The sequence below is a fragment of the Oncorhynchus mykiss genome, chromosome 28 (genome assembly GCF_013265735.2).
Source record: "Oncorhynchus mykiss isolate Arlee chromosome 28, USDA_OmykA_1.1, whole genome shotgun sequence".
Classification (NCBI taxonomy): domain Eukaryota; kingdom Metazoa; phylum Chordata; class Actinopteri; order Salmoniformes; family Salmonidae; genus Oncorhynchus; species Oncorhynchus mykiss.
This window is the reverse complement of record NC_048592.1, coordinates 29,506,756-29,521,093: the sequence shown is the minus strand read 5'-3', so window position 1 is coordinate 29,521,093 and position 14,338 is coordinate 29,506,756. Positions and strand designations below refer to the sequence as shown.

General features: G+C 42.4%; 1 protein-coding gene across 1 annotated transcript in view; it reads right to left on the bottom strand.

The window, feature by feature from the left end:
* LOC110508889 (calsyntenin-2) overlaps nucleotides 1-14,338 on the bottom strand; it is a 251,433-nt gene that overhangs the window by 140,661 nt on the left and 96,434 nt on the right. The gene's annotated exons all lie outside the window — the stretch shown is intronic.

The following is a 14,338-nucleotide window of genomic DNA, read 5'->3' as shown; positions in this document are numbered from 1 at the left end:
AGATGAAGAAAACACCTGTCTCCGGATTACATCTTCAATCTAAGGGCAACCATGGCCTCCATGATAGATAGAGAGAAGTGTTCATCCATGTATACGGGTAAGAAAAGTCATTTTAATTTCAGGGTTAAAGTGTACTGTTAGCTAGCTAACATTAGCTGGTTGGCACGCTAGCTAACGTTATGCTAACGTATGCTAACGTATGATCTGTGTAGTAATATTATTAGTATCTCAGAGCCATTTGCTTTGCTAGTTATAGCCTAATGTTAGCTAGCTAACATTGAACTTGGTTAGTTATCTACCTGCAGATTCATGCAGGGTAGTAACGTCATGAGTTGGGATAAGGGTTCATTATTTAGCTAGCTAGCTAGCTACATGTCTTAACAAAAGCCTCCACTATGCAAGTAACCATTTCAATAGAATGTTCATGATGTCAATGCGACAACTGTTGATAGACATTGCTGGTAAATTCGCTCTGGCTATCTAGTCCGATTTCAGAGAACTCTCGTCTCCGTAATTAAATTGTTGCAGCAGCACAGTTGCAGTCACCAAAGCTCTGGATAACATAAAATAGCCTAACCAGCTCTGTTAGGACGAGTAAAATGGTCAGAGTGAGCTGTTCAACCATTTTGTGTCGGGCAGTAGCTAGCAAGCTAGCCAATGTTTGCCAGATAGCTTGGGTGCTTGACTGCTGTTCAGTCAAGCTCGGATCAACCCTACTCCTTGGCCAGAGCATCCGGTGTGCACTCTGAAAGTGAAAAGCTCTGGATTGACGTATGGACAATCTGACAACGCTCTGGGTTTACGGGCGGGGCTATAGCTTAAGAGGGTGTGAACGATGCTGAATGGGTGTAGACAAAGATGATCTCTCCAGTGGGTGAACCAAAACATTCAAAACCCATTTTCTCAAAAGTGAGGTTACAAGTTTAGCAACTTTCAACTACTTTCCCATTGTTCCTCAACTGTAGTTTATGATATACCATTGTATAGCTCTGAGTCTCTACTTTTTTCCAATGTAAAAAAAACACAATTTCAAATTTTGCTAAGCAAGACTGAATCGAGCCTGTTGGTCACATATAGTGGCTTGGAAAGTATTCACCCCCCTTGGCATTTTTCCTATTTTGTTGCCTTACAACCTATAATTAAAATAGATTTTGGGGGGGTTATATCATTTGATTTACAGAACATGCCTACCACTTTGAAGATGCAAAGTCTTTTTTAATTGTGAAACAAACAAGAAATAAGACAAAAAAACAGAACTTGAGCGTGGATAACTATTCACTCTCCCCCCCAAAGTCAATACTTTGTCGAGCCACCTTTTGCAGCAAGTCCAGCTGCAAGTCTCTTGGGGTATGTCTCTATAGGCTTGGCACATCTAGCCACTGGGATTTTTGCCCATTCTTCAAGGCAAAACTGCTCCAGCACCTTCAAGTTGGATGGGTTCCACTGGTGTATAGCAATCTTTAAGTCATACCACAGATTCTCAATTGGATTGAGGTCTGGGCTTTGACTAGGCCATTCCAAGACCTTTAAATGTTTCCCCTTAAACCACCCAAGTGTTGTTTTAGCAGTATGCTTGGGTAATTGTAATGCTGGAAGGTGAACCCCCTTCCCAGTCTCAAATCTCTGGAAGACAGAAACAGGTCACCCTCAAGAATTTCTCTGTATTTAGCGCCATCCGTCATTCCTTCAATTCTGACCAGTTTCCCAGTCCCTGCCAATGAAAAACATCCCCATAGCATGATGCTGCCCCCACCATGCTTCACTGTGGGGATGTGGTTCTCCGGATGATGAGAGGTGTTGGGTTTGCGCCAGACATAGCGTTTTCCGGCCAAAACGCTAAATTTTTGTCTCATCTGACCAGAGAAGCTACTTCCATATTTTTCGGGAGTCTCGCAAATGCCTTTTGGCGAACACCAAAGGTGTTTGCTTATTTTTTTCTTTAAACAATGGCTTTTTTTCTGGCCACTCTTCCGTAAATCCCAGCTCTGTGGAGTGTTCAGCTTAAAGTGGTCCTATGGACAGATACACCAGTCTCCACTGTGGAGCTTTGCAGCTCCTTCAGGGTTATCTTTGGTATTTTTTGTTGCCTCTCTGATTAATGCCCTCTCTTGACTGATCTGTGGAATTTGGTGGGCAGCCCTCTCTTGGCAGGTTTGTTGTGGTGCCATATTCTTTCCATTTCTTAATAATTAATTTAATGGGGCTCCGTGGGATGTTCAAAGTTTCTGATATTTTTTTATAACCCGATTTGTACTTCTCAACAACTCTGTCCCTGACCTGTTTGGAGAGCTCCTTGGTCTTAATGGTGCCACTTGCTTGGTGGTGCCCCTTGCTTAGTGGTGGTGCAAACTCTGGGACCTTGTCACGCCCTGACCTTAGAGAACATTTTTATGTCTCTATTTGGTTTGGTCAGGGTGTGATTTGAGGTGGGCATTCTATGTTTTTGTTTTCTATGATTTTGTATTTATGTTTTGGCCGGGTATGGTTCTCAATTAGGGACAGCTGTCTATCGTTGTCTCTGATTGGGAACCATACTTAGGTAGCCCTTTCCCTTCTTTCAGTGTGGGAAGTTAACTTTGTTTGTGGCACATAGCCCTTAAGCATCACGGTTGTTTTGTATGGTTTATTGTTTTTGTCGGCGTCATCCTAAATAAAAGGAATATGTACGATCACAACGCTGCGCTTTGGTCCTATTCATTCACGGCCGTGAAGAGACCTTTCAGAACAGGTGTATATATACTGAGATCATGTGACAGACATTGTGACACTTAGATTGCACACAGGTGAACTTTATGTAACTAATTAAGTGACTTCTAAAGGAATTCCATCAACAGTGATTGGTTGCATCCAGATCTTATTTAGGTGCTTCATAGCAAAGAGGGTGAATACATACGCACGCACCACTTTAAAAAAATATATATTTTTGAATTTTTTGAAACAAGTCAAATAACAAACAAATAAAAAAAAATCACTTCACCAATTTGGACTATTTTGTGTATGTCCGTAACATGAAACCCAAATAAAAATCGATTTAAATTACAGGTTGTAATGCAACAAAATAAGAAAAACACCAAGGGGGATGAATACTTTTGCAAGGCACTGAATGTGAAAAGGCCTATTGTCAAAGAACAAATCATTATGTAGAAGTACCTGGATCCTTTCACAGCATTATAAGGCTGCGTTAAGACAATGACTTATCAATGACCCAAGTCTAGCTCATTTAATCTCTATCATTGTGTCGCTGAGTGATAACGCTTCAGCAAATTTACATTATCCTAGGGGCATTGGAAGACACAATGTAAGTAACCTAATTTATGTCCCTCTTACTGCCCTCAAAAGTGTTAAAAAATAGCCCATGTTAACATATGTAGCTTAAGATATGTAGCTTGTAGTTCACTTGTAGTTCACGAAATCAATAATTTGATAGTAACAGATGACATTCATATTCTGACAATCTCTGAAACTCACTTCAATAATACATTTGATGATACAGTGGTCGCAATACATGGTAAAAAGAGCTACAGAAAATACAGCAATTCAAAAAAGGTGGAGGTGTGGCTGTTTATATTCAGAACCACATTCCTGTAAAGCTTAGAGAAGATCTCATGTTAAATACTGTTGAAGTAATATGGGCTACTGGTTCATCTGCCTCACCTAAAGCCCATTCTGGTGGGAAGCTGTATAATGATGTGTAGTGGTTTGTAATGACGAGCAACCAGATGCTGCACTTGACACATTTATGAAATTGCTTATCCCAGTTACCAATAAGCATGCACCCATTAGGAAAATGACTGTAAATATTGTCTTCAGTCTACCCCCTCCTTTTTCGAACATTCTGTTAAAAATCGCGCAACATTTCAGCGTCCTGCTACTCATGCCAGGAATATAGTATATGCATATGATTAGTATGTGTGGATAGAAAACACTCTGAAGTTTCTAAAACTGGTTAAATAATGTCTGTGACTATAACAGAACGTGAACAGCAAGCGAAATCCCAAGAAAAACCTGGTCACAAAAACCACAGAAAAGTATTAATCCGCCAGTCTCTGAATTGTTTATTGCAAGCATAAATATATAGCAGGGAGCTTGCAGTTCCTACAACTTCCACACGATGTAGCCAAAAACGTCATTTTCATTGACAAAAATCCTTTGTGTAATGACAAATAGATCCTTCATTCCGTCCAGCGTACAGCAATCGATTTTGGAAGAGAGACAAAGGACATCGTTTTCTTGAGTAGCTGCTATTGAATACAGATCGCCCAGTGATCAATTTGATCGCTTATTAACGTTTACAAATACCTAAAGTTGGGTTACAAAAGTAGGTTGAAGTGTTTTCCTGAAACAGACAGGCTATACAAATGGATATTTTGGGCATACATGGACGGATTTAATCGGGAAAAAGACCCAATTGTGATGTTTATGGAACATATAGGAGTGCCAACAAAGAATATCATCAAAGGTAATGAATGTTTTATATTTTATTTCTGCGTTTTGTGTAGCGCCGGCTACGCTAATTATTTTGTTTACGTCCCCTTCAGGTATATTGGGGTGTTGCATGCTATCAGATAATAGCTTCTCATGCTTTCGCCGAAAAGCATTTTAAAAATCTGACTTGTTGGCTAGATTCACAACGAGTGTAGCTTTAATTCAATACCCTGCATGTGTGTTTTAATGAACGTTTGAGTTTTAACGAGTACATTTAGCATTTAGCGTAGCGCATTTGCATTTCCAGGTGTCTAGATGAGACGTCTGCGTCTCAGGTAGGAGCAAGAGGTTAATTAATTAAATCCCAATGGTTTGAAAAATGTTATGGTTGAGAGGGATGAGGCAAAAGAGATGGCAAATAGGTCTGGGTGTACAACCGATTGGCAAACGTACTGCAAATTGAGAAATCATGTGACTAAGCGGAATAAAAAGAAGAAGGAACTTCACTATGAAACAAATAGAAATTACACAAAGAATAAAAGTAAAAAGCTTTGGCACAACTTTTGGGGCAGCGGGTAGCCAAGTGGCTAGAGCGTTGGGCCAGTAACTGAAAGGTTGCTGGATCTAATCTCCAAGGTGAAAATCTGTCATTCTGTTCCTGAACAAGGCAGTTAACCCACTGTTCCCATGTAAGTTGTCATTGTAAATAAGAATTTGTTCTTAACTGACTTGCCTAGTTGAAATAATGGGCAAAAGGCAAACTCTGCTCCATCATTCATTGAATCACATGGCTCATTCATCACAATACTCACTGATATTGCCAACTACTTACTATTTTTTCATTGGCAAGATTAGCAAACTTAGGCATGACATGCCAGCAACAAAAGCTGACACTACACACCCAAGTATATCTAACCAAATTATGAAAGGCAAGCATTGTAATTTTGAATTCCATAAAGTAAGCATGGAAGCGGGGGTAAATGTTTTTTTTTAACAGAACACAGAGGGTGTTCTTTAACAGAGGGTGTTCTTTAATGGAAGCTTCTCCAACAAAATCCAGGTAGAACAGGAATTCCCCAGGGCAGTGGTCTAGGCCCCTTACTTTTTTAAATCTTTACTAACGACATGCCACTGGCTTGAGTAAAGCAACATACACACTTGAAACATGTGTATGTTGGCACACACTGTATTTATACTTTTTCTACTGTATTATTGACTGTATGTTTGTTTATTCCATGTGTAACTCTGTGTTGTTGTATGTGTCAAACTGCTTTGCTTTACCTTGGCCAGGTCGCAGTTGTGAGCGTGTTACTTGTTCTCAACTAGCCTGCCTGGTTAAATAAAGGTGGGAAAAAAACGTAATATGTTCTGAAATCTGTAATGAATGTATTGTAATGTTTTAAAATTGTTTAACTGCCTTAATTTGGCTCGATTCCAGGATGAGTAGCTGCTGCCTTGGCAGGAACTGATGGGGATCCATAATAAACCCCAGGAAGAGTAGCTGCTGCCTTGACAGGAACTGATGGGGATCCATAATAAACCCCAGGAAGAGTAGCTGCTGCCTTGGCAGGAATTAATGGAGATCCTTAATAAATACAAATACAGTGGCTAGGTAAAACTCCCTAGAAAAAAAGTAACTTAAGAAGAAACCTATAGAGGAACCAGGCTCCGAGGGGTGGCCAGTCCTCTTCTGGCTGTGCCGGTGGAGATTATAAGAGTCAGCCATTTAGGCCAGATTGTTCTTGAAGACATTTAAATGTTCATAGATGACCAGCAGAGTCAGATAATAACCACAGTGGTTATAGAGGGTGCAACAGTATAACACCTCAGGAGTAAATGTCAGTTGGCTTTTCATAGCCGAGAATTCAGATGTTCAGAGAGAGAGAGAGAGAGAGAGAGAGAGAGAGAGAGAGAGAGAGAGAGAGAGAGAGAGAGAGAGAGAGAGAGAGAGAGAGAGAGAGAGAGAGAGAGAGAGAGAGAGAGAGAGAGAGAGAGAGAGAGAGAGAGAGAGAGAGAGAGAGAGAGAGAGAGAGAGAGAGAGAGAGAGAGAGAGAGAGAGAGAGAGAGAGAGAGAGAGAGAGAAAAACTGCAGGTCCAAGACAAAGTAGCGCGTCCGGTGAAACAGGTCAGGAGATCACTTTTAGATTAGTGCTGCCAATCCACTGCAATTTAATTACTTCCTTGAAACCCACCACACAATTACTCTGACAAGAGTAAATTAAAAAAGCTTTCCTCACTTTTCAGTTCAGAGACACACACACACATGTACACACACAGGGGAAACACGCTCACACATGTAAGCGCACAGGTGGTCATGTACAGTGTACTGGGGAGCTCAATTTGGAGCTGAACCTCTTATGTTTATCATCTCCCATATTAGATGTTAGCGTGCTAACTCTCCAGCAGCCCCATAAGCTGAGTAAACATCCCTGCAGTAAAAACGGGTCATTTGCAAAATGGCCACCATCATGGACCATAAAACTGGACACATTCTGGTCTAGATAAAAGGCTGAAGCATAGCTCTGAAGCAGGGATGGGCTTGCTGGCTTTCCATTAGTTCCTATCTGGATGCAATAAACAGCCACTTATGTGGGTTAGATATGTTTTTCTAGCTTTAATAAGGTTAGAAGTGTCCCTGAGTGCAATATGCTCTCTCTGTCTGTAATGCCTCAGCCATTACCCATGGGGACATCTGAGGTCATAATGCTGCATTATAGTGCACTGGGATGGGAGCTAATTCACTTAGTGTAACATGCCGTATATATGCAATCTCTGGCACAGGCTGAATATAAAATGACAGCGAATGTCAATATCATACATCTATAACATTTATGTTGGCTTTACCACAATTATCATTGTCTGATTAGAAGTACCACTGATAGTAAGTCAAGATAACAAAAACAATACAAACTGAAGAAGAGAATATGAAAGGGCTCACAAATACTCAGAAAACAATTCAGAGAGAGAGAGAGAAATAGAGAGAGGCAGAGACAGAGGTCAGGATCAGAGCTCCTGCATTTTTCAGCATTTTCTTTAAAAAAGATAGATTAGGAGTTAGATAAACTTGGATTTTTTTGTCAGGAACACATACTGGATTCTACCCTCTACAACATAACCCCTACTTCAAATCAAAACTTAAAACCTACAACCTGATTTTGGACGGAATTACGGAATCACCTGGAAAGTTCACAACTACCAAGGATTTATTACCCTATACAGCAAATTCTCTGGAAAACAACAGAAACCTGAAAACACCATCCAACCTGGAACTGAGTGAGTAATGTTTAGTCTGAAACTATATTTTATTTCCAAAAGCCAAGAAGAAAAATACACAACATTACTTTATAAGGACTGAATTCTAACATAATTCTACCAAGCTTGATACAGCTTCAACTAGCACTAACGTGTCAAGTGAGAGGTGTCAAAGCCCATTAGCCCAGCAATGGCAGGAGAGTCACACAGTCTACCCCAACCAAATGGAGAGGCCTTAGAAGCTCCCTCCCGCTGTTCAGAGGTAATTAAAATACAGTACCCTTTGCATGTAAAGAATGATAAGGCAAGAAAAGATTACAAAACGAAGCTCCTTATGGAAAATCAAGAAACACTTTTTGCTGACTATTACAAAAATGGGAACATCAGCAACCTTATCTTCCACACAAACCATCCCCTGGCATGGCACAGTGCTATATTAGCACACTACCCCTTTGTTAAGAGAGGGGGGGTTAACGAGGGGTGGAAACTCAGAATACTTGATAACGAGGACTCTGAGTCAAGTAATATAAATATCTATAAGTCCGAAACAGTAATGGTACAGAGTAACCCCAAACAGTTTCAGCTGGACTTTCACCTAATCAAAGAATTAGCCCAGCAGGAGGAGCTCTCCCTTGATAAAGATACCCCCACACCGAGTGGGTCAGACCAGACCTCTTCATTATGTAACCCCACAGATGAGCAACCCCCAGCGGAGAGTCAACCTCCCAGCACAGAGTACTACCCGTTCATTGAAAAGGATACATTTACCCAGCTGGAGGTAAGGCAGGTGGAGCTGGAACAGCAGGTGATTACACTCCAGTCAGCACAGACCCAGACAACAGTCCAAATCAAAATCAAATCAAATCAAATGTATTTATATAGCCCTTTGTACATCAGCTGATATCTCAAAGTGCTGTACAGAAACCCAGCCTAAAACCCCAAACAGCAAGCAATGCAGGTGTAGAAGCACGGTGGCTAGGAAAAACTCCCTAGAAAGGTCCAGCACAACAACACTCTCTTAAACAGACACGGAGAGCTGGAGGTGGAGAAAGACATATCTGCACTCTGGACAGTGGTGAGACAACTTCAACAGGAGCACTAGAGGAGAGGATCAGACTGCTGGAGGAGAGGTTGAGGGGGATGGCGTGTGACAGAGAACAACCCACTAGAGAGGTGGCCACTCCCGCATGGAAGCCAGCAGAAAAGCCCACCTCAGCACTCGACAAAAGTTCGACACCACAGCAGAACAGTCCACACCAGACCCTGACCATAGCATCGACATCACAGCAGAACAGACAAATGAAGAACCCCAAGCCCAGCGGCTCTCACTCCCTCTGAGCACCCCCCCTGTCAGCCACCCTGATAGCCCATCTGACACACCCCCTCCCTCCCACTGAGGACAAGACACAGATTGTTCTCCTTATGGCCTCAAATGGAAAATATATACAAGAAAAAAAACTTTTTCCCAAAAACAGTGTGTCTAAACTCTGGTGTCCAAACACCCAGCGCGCCCTAAACCTTCTGTCTGAGGACAAACTAGGTTCAGCTAGCCACGTAATAATACACACAGGCACAAACGACCTGAGAGCAAAGCAGAAAAGGGTGGCCACAGCACTGAAGGGAGTGATTGAAAAAGCTTCTTCTACTTTCCCCAATGCACAAGTGGTTATCTCCACCCTGCTACCATGAAAAGACTTCCACCCTGCCACAATACAGCGGGTAAACGCAAGTATTTCCCGTGACTGTGCATCAAAACCAAATGTTTTCCTGGCCCACCACTCTACCCTGGACTTGAACAGCCTCTATGACCAGGTCCACCAAAACAAGGCAGCAGTGCCCACCTTTGCCAGGACTCTAAGGACATCGCTCTCAAACGTATCCCCAACACTTCACACAGGAGCAACAGATCAATAGACACCCCGCCCAGACCAGCGAGACACTCTCCCATACCTGCGGGACCCCCCCCCCCCCCCCCACCCCCCGGACCTACACATGGAGGACCCGTGCCAAGAGGACTTACAGCCAGACCACAGCACACCCAGCCACATCCACACCCCCACACCAACCAAACAACACCCCCCCACGTCAACCATGCCCACACCCCATTTAGGCCCCCTCAGATCAGACCTATGCCCCTCCTGCCCACCCCATGCCCCCCACTCCTGCAAAGAGGGCCTTGACATGGAAGTCACAAATACGCCCAGGCAGTGAGCGGGCAAACAGGCCAAACCCCCACTCTTACACTACCCCTAGCCAATGGCATGTACCAGATGCTCAGCAGGCTCTGCTCACACTTACTGGCCTGAGGCCAAACCACCAACTACATTGGACGCTTTATGGAACACAAAGCCTTCACTATATCATCCTGGAATATCCAAGGCCTTGCCTTTGGCCTAAAGAGCAGGAACCCGGACATCACCAAAGAAATCGGTAATACAGACATTGTCATCCTGCAAGAAACCTAGTATAGAGGAGACGGACCCACTGGTTGCCCTCTAGGTTACAGAGAGCTGGTGGTCCCATCCACCAAACTACCAGGTGTAAAACAGGGAAGGGACACAGGGACTTAAATTAATCAAAACAGGGACATTTTACATTTGGCTAGAAATTCAAAAGGAAATTATCTCAACAGAGAAAAATGTCCTCCTGTGTGCTACCTACAGTATATCCCCCCACTAGAATCCCCATACTTTAATGAAGACAGCTTCTCCATCCTGGAGGGGGAAATCAATCATTTCCAGGCCCAGGGACATGTACTAGTCTGTGGCAACCTAAATGCCAGAACCGGACAAGAACTTGACACCCTCAGCACACAGGGGGACAAACACCTGCCTGCAGGTGACAGCATTCCCTCCCCCATATGCCCCCCTAGGCACAACTATGACAACATAACCAACAAAAACAGGTCACAACTCCTGCAGCTCTGTCGCACGCTGGGTATGTACATAGTCAATGGTAGGCTTTGAGGGGACTCCTATGGTAGGTACACCTATAGCTCATCTCTTGGCAGTAGTACTGTAGACTATATTATCACTGACCTCAACCCAGAGTCTCTCAGAGCGTTCACAGTCAGCCCACTGACAACCCTATCAGACCACAGCAAAATCACAGTCTACTTGAACAGAGCAATACTCAATCATGAGGCATCAAAGCCAAAGGAACTGAGTAACATTAAGAAATGCTATAGATGGAAGGAATGCAGCTTAGAAACCTACCAAAAAACAATTAGGCATCAACAAATTCAATCCCTTTTAGACAATTTCCTGGGTAAAACGTTCCACTGTAATAGTGAAGGTGTAAACTTGGCAGTAGAAAATCTTAACAGTATATTTGACCTCTCAGCTTCCCTATCAAATCTAAAAATCTCAAAAAGAAACCCGAAACAAATGAACATGGACAAATGGTTTGATGAAGAATGCAAAAATCTAAGAAAGAAATTGAGAAACCTGTCCAACCAAAAGCATAGAGACCCGGAAAACATGAGTCTACGCCTTCACAATGGTGAATCACTAAAACAATACAGAAAACCTGAGTCTACGCCTTCACTATGGTGAATCACTAAAACAATACAGAAATACACTACGGAATAGAAGGAACAGCACGTCAGAAATCAGCTCAATGACTCCAACCACTTCTGGGAAAATTGGAAAACACTAAACAAACAACAACACGAAGAATTATCTATCCAAAATGATGTATGAGTAAACCACTTCTCCAATCTTTTTGGCTCTATAACAAAGAATAAAGAGCAAAAACACATACATGATCAAATACAAATCTTAGAATCAATTATTAAAGACTACCAGAACCCACTGGATTCTCCAATTACCTTGAATGAGCTACAGGACAAAATAAAAACCCTCCAACCCAAAAAGGCATGTGGTGTTGATGGTATCCTTAATGAAATTATCAAATATACAGACAAAAAATTCCAATTGGCTATACTAAAACTCTTTAACATCATCCTTAGCTCTGGCATCTTCTCCAATATTTGGAACCAAGGACTGACCCCAATCCACAAAAGTGGAGACAAATTTGACCCCAATAACTACCATGGGATATGCGTCAACAGTAACCTTGGGAAAATCCACTGCATTATCATTAACAGCAGACTCGTACATTTCCTCAATGAAAACAATATACTGAGCAAATGTCAAATTGGCTTTTTACCAAATTACAGTACAACAGACCATGTATTCACCCTGCACACCCTAATTGACGACCAAACAAACCAAAACAAAGGCAAAGTCTTCTCATGCTTTGTTGATTTAAAAAAAGCCTTAGACTCAATTTGGCATGAGGTTCTGCTATACAGATTTATGGAAAGTGGTGTTGGGGGTAAAACATTATAAAATCCATGTACACAAACAACAAGTGTGCGGTTAAAATTGGCAAAAAAAACACACACATTTCTTCCCACAGGGCCGTGGGGTGAGACAGGGATGCAGCTTAAGCCCCACCCTCTTCAACATATATATCAACAAATTGGCGACAGCACTAGAAAAGTCTGCAGCACCCAGCCTCACCCTACTAGAATCTGAAGTCAAATGTCTACTGTTTGCTGATGATCTGGTGTTTCTGTCACCAACCAAGGAGGGCCTACAGCAGCACCTAGATATTCTGCACAGATTCTGCCAGACCTGGTCCCTGACAGTAAATCTCAGTAAGACCAAAATAATGGTGTTCCAAAAAAGGTCCAGTCGCCAGGACCACAAATACAAATTCCATCTAGACACCATTGCCCTAGAGCACACAAAAACTATACATACCTTGGCCTAAACATCAGCGCCACAGGTAACTTCCACAAAGATGTGAACGATCTGAGAGACAAGGCAAGAAGGGCCTTCTATGCCATCAAAAATAACATAAAATTCAACATACCAATTAGGATCTGGCTCAAAATACTTGAATCAGTCATAGAGCCCATTGCCCTTTATGGTTGTGAGGTCTGGGGTCCGCTCACCAACCAAGATTTCACAAAATGGGACAAACACCAAATTGAGAGTTTATTTAACTTTTTTATATTATCTACCTCACTTGCTTTGGCAATGTTAACACGTTTCCCATGCCAATAAAGCTCCTTGAATTGAAATTGAATTGAGAGAGAGAGAGAGAGAGAGAGTCAATATACAGAAACACAGCATTCAGCTGGGAATAGTATCTTGTTTTTCTAAACTAAATTATTTATCCAGCAGAATAAATAAATCCACATTTTAACCGTCTCTAATAAAACCTGGTTGAGCATTGGCGAAGGGACCTGAGCGTGTGCAAATCTGCACCGTGACCTCACCGTGCCCTCGTGTAATGAAAGTCCCAGTCAGCATTCTGGCTGGTAATTAAACATTGAGATCCATGACACAGAATCGGCGAGGTGGATGGAACATTTTACAGCATTCCCTCGGAATGATGCCGACACTAACCTGTGACCAGAAGACACCCTGCTGTAACGTTGGGCATCGTAACCTGGCTACCTGGGAGTGATCAGGACACTAGGCAACAGTGTGAAGGGGAGGCAGAGAGTGGGATGGGGAGGAGTGAGGGAGAGGGAAAATGGATGGAGAGAGAGACAGTGAGATCAGAGAGGAGGGATGGAGAAAGAGAAAAAGGGGTAGTGAGAGAGATGGAAACAAACAGAAAGAAGCAGAGAGGATTTATTTTGGGATAATTGGTTTGTCTAATTATATTTCCTCACACCGTTTAATTATATTTTCTCACACCGTTGCATACTATTTAAACTTTGTGCAAAAATGATGATCAACAAAAACAAACATTTCCAGGGTATGAAACTGGATCTGTAATTAAGACTTAATTCAAAGATGTCAATGGTTTCCCCCAGTCTGCTGTGAAGGGACAACGTTACCTCTGAGCCTATGGGTAATGGCATTTAAATCGTTGGTCTCTCACAGCTACTGATTTCAGTGTAACGGCTGGGATGCATCATTCTGGGCTGTAGCGAAATGACTCCCACACTTGATCTCCCTTTCAACCACTGGGAATGATGTGCTCTTGAACGCAACACATTGCACAGTGATATGCATAAGGGAACAAGGATTATGGTACTACCGGTTAAGCTGTTCGCCTCGGGGTGCTAAAGGGTACATTCACAATGTCAAGAGCTAAGGGAAAACAGGTGTTATTTGCGACTAGAGAGTAGCAGACCCCATTAGGATGTGACACATGAGCTACCTCGCTACGTGACGTCACACATTTCTGCATATGTTGTGAGCTAAATGGGATTTGATGTCTGATCGCCAAAGGGCACCAAAACCCCATATACAGTAAAGCCCCCAGTCAGAAATACTCGAGTGTTATGCTGCAGGACTAGAACCGTCATAAAGTGTCACTCAAGCAAAATCACATGATAAGACAAAATGTGGAAACACTTTTTAAACAGAGATGCTCGTAGGAACCATTGCCAAGAATAGGCCAGTGTGACTTTTACCAGATGCATTTGGTGTACAAGGCAAAGTACCCTGGAAAGTACCACCCCCAGCTATACTACCCACAAATCTAGTGCAGGATCAACCAGTAAATCACATAGTACAGAACGTAAGGATTAGAAAATCCCCATGACCAAATCGACTATCTTCCTTTTAGCTGCCATTGAGCTAAAGCTAACCCAATCAGACTGAATTCCAACCCTATTTCCAACAAGAGTATT